Here is a 6,723-nt window from a genome sequence, read left to right as displayed (position 1 = left end):
GACGTTGGATTGGACAAATTCAATGGTCTTCATTTGAAACTGATCTTTGCATATGCTTTTCCTTATCTCTTTGGGATCCAGCAGGAGTGGGGGAGACTTGAGAGCGGTAATAGATGCTGGGGGTTTGTGGAGGTTGCTGGGATTGGTTTCCCCTGCCAGACTGTCATCACCCATGCTACGCCCTTAGGGACAGCACTATGGAGAAAAGTTTCTTTGTGTAGGAAAGCAGCAAATTCTTTGCCCTGAAGATGACATCAGAAATGACCCCAACCCCTTCCTTTCCCTACTAATTATAACTGAAGGGTAGGTATGCTTAGGTCTGAGATGGGCCCCGTTGCATCTCTGATCTCCACATTGGGTGGCTCTTCACCTGAAAATCTCTCAGTCGTCCTTTTTCAAGAATTGCAGCTCTCAGCCATCCTTAATTCTGAATTCAGTATCTTCTCCATTTCTTTGTCCTTGTTTCAAACTGTGTTTCTCTCGGTATCGTTGTCTTTCACTCAGTCTCGTGGTCTGTCCCAACAATGATCTTTCCATTATCACGAGCATCCCCCAAACCACACTCAAAAACCACAATTCCCTCCTCTTGTTCTCACAGAAGCACTAAGTTGAGAAATAAGTCTTAATTAACTGTAGACTCCCTCTTCTTTAAAAACCATCGTTGCTAGTCTAGAACTTCTTACTATCATAAGACCAAAACGGAATCTTGAGAAGTCAATCCTTTAGTTATATCACCTTTAACCAATTATGTAATGACTTTACCCGAAGAACTCAGAACTCTGCCCCAAGCCACTGGGGTTTTGGTTAATGTGAACCTGCAGTTCATCTGCCAATCATCCTAGAGTCACCTGAGTACCTTATACCTGGAGAAGCAAGAATGATATTCTAATAAGGGAATTTGATAGCTTCAAGAGCCACAGGTTAAATGTGAAAGTCTCCATCAATACAAAGCTAGGAGCCTTGGTCAAATTCCATGTGTTCAAGTTAAATATACGGATGTGAAGATATCTATGAATATCTCCATTCATTTTAATGATTGAGAAAGAGTTATTAACTTGAGGTTTGAAACCAATTTCAAATGTGTACAGTCTTCTAGTGCAAAGGTTCATCATTTTCATCAGATCCTTAAGGGGTTTGTGGCCTCCAAAAGGTTTAAGAACCTCTGTGTTAGGGGAAAAATAAGATTAAAATCAAGATATTATTATTTTATGCATTACTAAATACAGTAAATAAAAACAGCAAATAACTTCCATTTCAGCAAACAGCAAGAAAAAATGTTGAATACTGTAACTAGTCATAACACGATTAGTGTGAATGCTAATATAGACAATATTATTCTAGCATTTTAGACACATATCGACAAGTATTTACCTTAACATACATAAAACAAGTTTATCAGGGAGGGGCAAGTTCAAATACAGATTTTAACCTAGATTGAAAACTACCAATAGACTTATTTCCACTTTTGTCTAAGAAAAATTTCAATCAGGCAATTTAAAGGCAATACGAATACAAATAAAATCACAATTTAACACAGTTCCTCAGTTACAGCACCTATTTTCTTATACTGGATAAGAAAAATAAATTATTGTACATGCTTTATAACAGACTGATTCAAAGATATACTGTGGAAACTCCTTTCATAGGCAATTTCTGCAGCCAAAAATCAAATTCAGAGCCCATGTTTTTAAAGCCAGGTCCCATTCAGAGTATTCTAAGAATAGTTCTCAAACTGCTGAAAAGCGTCACTTCCATAAATCTATCTTAGAAATGGGTTTTTAAAATTAGCAAGTTTGTGAGAGCCATACACAAACCCATCAACTTTTTGTGCACACTGTTTTTTTACATTTAAAATGTAATTTATTTATTTATCCATTCACTCGACAAATATGTATTGAACCTCTGCTATATGCAGGTACTGATCTAGGTGACAGAGTTACAGCAGTGAACAACACAGACCAAAAATATATAATAACACATAAATATAGCTTCATTATAAAAAATTCAGATACAGAAGCATGTAGAATGAAAAAATCAAAGTTCTCCTCCTGGAGGCCTGCTCCATCTCAGTTCTTTTGCAATAATTACCTTTTTAGCAGTATTTTCCTCCAGAGTTTTTGTTTACTTACCTTAGGAAGGATTTTTAATTAATTAATTAATTAATTAAACATCTTTATTGGAGTATACTTGCTTTACAATGGTGTGTTAGTTTCTGCTTTATAACAAAGTGTATCAGCTATACATATATCCCCATATCTCCTTCCTCTTGCGTCTTCCTCCCGCCCACCCCACCCATCCCACCCCTCTAGGTGGTCACAAAGCACCGAGCTGATCTCCCTGCGCTATGCGGCTGTTTCCCACTAGCTAGCTATTCTACGTTTGGTAGTGTATATATGTCCATGCCGCTGTCTCACTTTGGCCCAGCTTACCTAGGAAGGATTTTTAAAACAGCCGTGGGCCAGGGTTCAATCCCTGGTCAGGGAACTAAGGTCCCACATGCCTAGCGGCATGGCCAAAAAAATAAAAATAAAAATTCACTTGCTGTAAAGTGTACAATTCAATGATTTTTAGTATATGTGCAGGTTTGTGCAACCATCATCATAATCTAGGTAAGTGAATTTTAAAATTATAAATATATGTATTATATCTATAATTTATTTTTAAATTCACTTATCTAGATTATGGTGATATACAGATATATGTATATATAACTTTCACTTTTCAGTTAGGACTAAACCTTGAAGACTGTCTCTCAATGTCAGCATAGACAGATTTGCGATTACTTTCTACAAAGAGAGGAATGTGTCCTAGCTCCGTCTCCCTTGTCAGATTCCTTAGAAAAAGGATGCTGAAAGACAGCAATTAGGACTGAATATAGTAACCCTGTTATTTCAACAGATGAAGAGAAGTTAGTTGATTCACAAAATGTCTTGAGTCCAAAAGTGAACTGGGAAAAAAAAAGGTATAGAAAATATTTTAAAACACACAAAAAGCTGGCAATTTTGAGTGTCTTGAAATAATAACATTAAGAGCTAACAGTTATTTAACCTTTACTACGTGCAAGACACTGTTCTAAAAGCTGAACACACAGTAACTCCTAAGTCCTCACCATTCCATGAAGTATTTACTGTTATCATACCCATTTTACAGGCGTGGAGACTAAGGCACAAGAGATCAGGTAATCTGTCTACGAAACCAATAAGCTGAAAAGAGGCAGAGTTGGGCTTCACATCCAGGCAGACTGGCTTCGGAGTCCACACTCTCAACTGATTTGATAGAATGCTAGGGAAGGGGGTGAAGGACAGGGAGTGGTTTAGGAAAAAAGTCAGACAGAGCAGGTAAAGGGTTTAGCATAGTGGCTGGCTCCTAGTGAGCACACAATAAAAACAAACGAACAAATAACATAAAATAATTATTATATTCTATGCTATATCTTTTAGGGAGAATGCTCCTCCACTATTAGAAAAGTAACATTTCTGTCGCCAGTCTACGGGTTTGATCAGCGGTCCTCACCTTGAGCTGCTCCCATTCTGCAGGGTGACTGATGCCACTAGGCTTTCTGGGGGAGCCTCCCAGGTGTGAGGCATAGTACTGCAAAGGTAAAGGAGGGTCCAGCTGAGCCCAAGGAGCTCGTAGGAGGGAAAACAACAGTCAAGGTGCTGAGGAGATTGATCCTGCGGCAGCCATCAGTGGAGGAACGAGAACGATTTAGGCAATAAGGAAGGTTCCCAGGAAGGAAACCTTGAGATAAGAGTTGAGAGGTGGGTTGAGTCAGATGTCAAGTAACCTTAAATGCCCCTGAAGAAAATGCAGAGTCGCTAAGAAGGTGGAAAGGAGTGGGGAGGCCCGGAGGGAATACTTAGGAGGCTGAGTGTGAAGGACTCTGTCCCAGCCTGGGCCACACGCTCCACCCAAAACATCTGCCGTTGTTGCCAGTTGGTTCCTTATCTTTTGAGTCATAAACTTACTTGTCTTTGAGCTTCTCAATCACAATGTAGTCTCAACTGAAAGTAATCTCAGGTTGGTTTTGCATGCTTATTACTGAAGCATCTTTTCAGCGCTGGAGAAGTTTTAGTCCCTTTTTAAAACATCAGAGACCTATGAAAAAGCTGGACAAGAAAGGATTTTAGAGACGCCCAAGGGGGTAATTTAAAAACAAGTCTGACAACCAGCAAATCCCTGTCACTTCAAAGTCACAGCCGGGGTGGAAGGAAGAGCTTAGTCTAGGGGAAGGTTTGGGTTAGGTTTACATGCAACTTCCTTACAATCAGGGTTAGCCTTTCAAATTCACAACAGAGATAGAGGAAGGTGCCCTTTCTCGCAAGTATGCTCAGACAGAGGGAATGAATTCTGATTAAAACCAAGGAGGGAAAATACCAGCTTAGCACTGTCAACAGCCAGAGTGGAGGTGAGAGAGGAAGGAGCAATCCAAGCCGGCAGCATTCTCTTAGGACAGTTCCTGCATTTTTTTTTACGCTGGTAAATAATATGTTTATTCACATGAACTGGCAAAAATGAAGTATTGTTGTAAATTCACAGTATTTTCAAATACCAACTATTTTATTACATTATATTTCAACTTTTTATTATGGAAAATTGCAAACATGCAGAAGTAGAGAGAAGAGTGTAATAAAACCTCGTGTACCCACTGTTCAGCTTGAACCATTCCCAGCACACTGGCTGATCTGTTTTCATCCGTCCTTCATCTTACTGGATTATTTTGAAGCCTTCATTTCATCTGTAATTCCCTCAGTGAGCACAGTCATTTTATAGTCTGTCGTGTGTGTGTATGTGTGTGTGTGTGTGTGTATGCGCGTGTGTTTTGGCTGCGCTGCACGGCCTGCAGGATCTTATTTCCCCAGCATCCAACCTGCGTCCCCTGCAGTGGTCCTAACCACTGGACCGCCGGGGAAGTCCCAATCATTTTACGGTCAAGCCTGCTTTTCTGATCCTGCCTTTCTCTTCACTCTCTTCCATCCACTCTGGGCAGTAATCTGAGGACAACAAGGAGACCGATTTCAGGAGAGAAGAAAAGTCTCCACAGAAATACCAAACTGGCCCAAAGGGAGAGAGTGAAAGCCCTGAATCAGGAAAAGATCAGGAGGCAGAGCCAGGCCCTTTCCCACCCTCTTCCCAGGCGGGGACATCAGGGGCCTCTGGGAGCAGGAGTGGGGCCTTTGAGTGGCAGAAGCCTTTAAGATCTGCCGACTTCCATCCTTGATGCTTGACATAGCTTTAGAGGCAGAGGGGGCAGGCACTGCCCAAGGACAGGTAAGATGCATTCCCAGAACCACCCAAGGGTGCTGCTAAGGACACCGTACTGTGACCGACTGACCGAACCAACCTCTGGTGAAATCCTGTCTGTCCCCAAGCCCCTCTTTACACCAACCTGTGGCCTCATCTATCCCGACACCTTTCCCTCCAACCTTAGGAGGATGTGTCCTTTTTTTTCCTAATACCTTTATTTATTTATTTATTTTGGCTGTGTTGGGTCTGCATTGCTGTGCGCGGGCTTTCTCTAGTTGCGGCGAGTGGGGGCTACTCTCTGATGCAGTGCGCGGGCTTCTCATTGCAGTGGTTTCTCTTGTTGTGGAACACAGGCTCTAGGCACGCGGGTTCAGTAGTTGTGGCTCACGGGCTCAGTAGTTGTGGCTCGCGGGCTCTAGAGCGCAGGCTCAGTAGTTGTGGCGCACGGGCTTAGTTGCTCCACGGCATGTGGGATCCTCCCATACCAGGGGTCAAACCCGTGTTCCCTGCATTGGCAGGCGGATTCCTAACCACTGTGCCACCAGGAAGCCCAGAATGTGTCCTTTTTGCTCCTGGTCAACGTGTCTCCTTCCACCCTGCGCCCTCCTGCCCCCTCCTCTGCTTTGCCCAGCGGCCCTTCTGCCTCTCAACGGGCAAGTCCTCTGCAACACACCCAAATGCCATCTATCCGTCCACACGCGCCCCGACTGCCCACCTCCAGCCCTCCTCTTGCGGCTGCTCCCCCAGCTCTCCCTTCTTTGAAGCCTCACCATCTTCAGGAAACGTTCCTGAACTTGCCACTTTCTCTGCCAAGTCACAGAGCCTGCCATGCCTGTGCTGACTCACCGGCAGTGTGCTCAGTGTGCGCCCGCCTGCCGGTGGGTGCGGTGTGGGGGGCATCCCTCTCTTCCAGCGGGGCTGAAGCCCCGAGGCCAGAGGCCGAGTCTTTCTACTGCATCCCTGGCTCTCAGGCTGCTCATTCAGAAGGTGCTCAGAAGTGTTCGTGGGAAAACAACAGGGACCCAAAGATGAACAAAACCATCCGTGCTCTCAGAGTAGCTCAGTGTATACAGTGGCCGCCCTCCAAAAGCAAGGGGTCAGAGTGCTTGCCTACCTCCTGTTCTTCAGGAGGCTTCCCCTCACTTTCACGGGAAAACTCCAGATCCTTTAGCACAACCTGCAGGGCCCTTCTGAGCCTCACGACCTCTCAGTCCAAGCTTCGGCTGCTCACTGAGAAGAACGTCACCTCCCACTACAACAGGAACTTCTCCCAGTGCCCTACTGAGTTCTCTCTTGTGGTTCTCTCCCTTGCCGGGGATCTCAACCCTTAATCCAACTGGCCACCTCCTGCTGAGCCTTTCAGACTCAGTTTCAGTGTCAGCACCTGTGGGAAGCGAGCCCGGACCGTAACCCTGGTGTCTTCTCCACTGGACTGGAAGATTCCTGGGAGCAAGGACTTTTTCTTCAACCATGCAT

The 6,723-nt window shown here is 44.1% G+C and overlaps 1 long non-coding RNA gene across 1 annotated transcript in view; it reads right to left on the bottom strand.

Moving 5' to 3' along the window:
- The window catches only part of LOC114888222, a 10,606-nt gene extending 6,551 nt beyond the window's left edge, over positions 1-4,055 (bottom strand). The window contains exon 1 of the long non-coding RNA XR_003791740.1: positions 3,969-4,055. This is a non-coding gene — a long non-coding RNA (uncharacterized LOC114888222). The remainder of the gene's footprint in view (positions 1-3,968) is intronic.
- Positions 4,056-6,723: the final 2,668 nt, after the last annotated feature.

This window comes from Monodon monoceros, unplaced genomic scaffold (assembly GCF_005190385.1).
Source record: "Monodon monoceros isolate NGI ecotype Baffin Bay Population unplaced genomic scaffold, NGI_Narwhal_1 Super_Scaffold_8, whole genome shotgun sequence".
Taxonomy (NCBI): domain Eukaryota; kingdom Metazoa; phylum Chordata; class Mammalia; order Artiodactyla; family Monodontidae; genus Monodon; species Monodon monoceros.
Note: the sequence above shows the minus strand (reverse complement) of the source record. Positions and strands in the feature narration are given on the sequence as shown.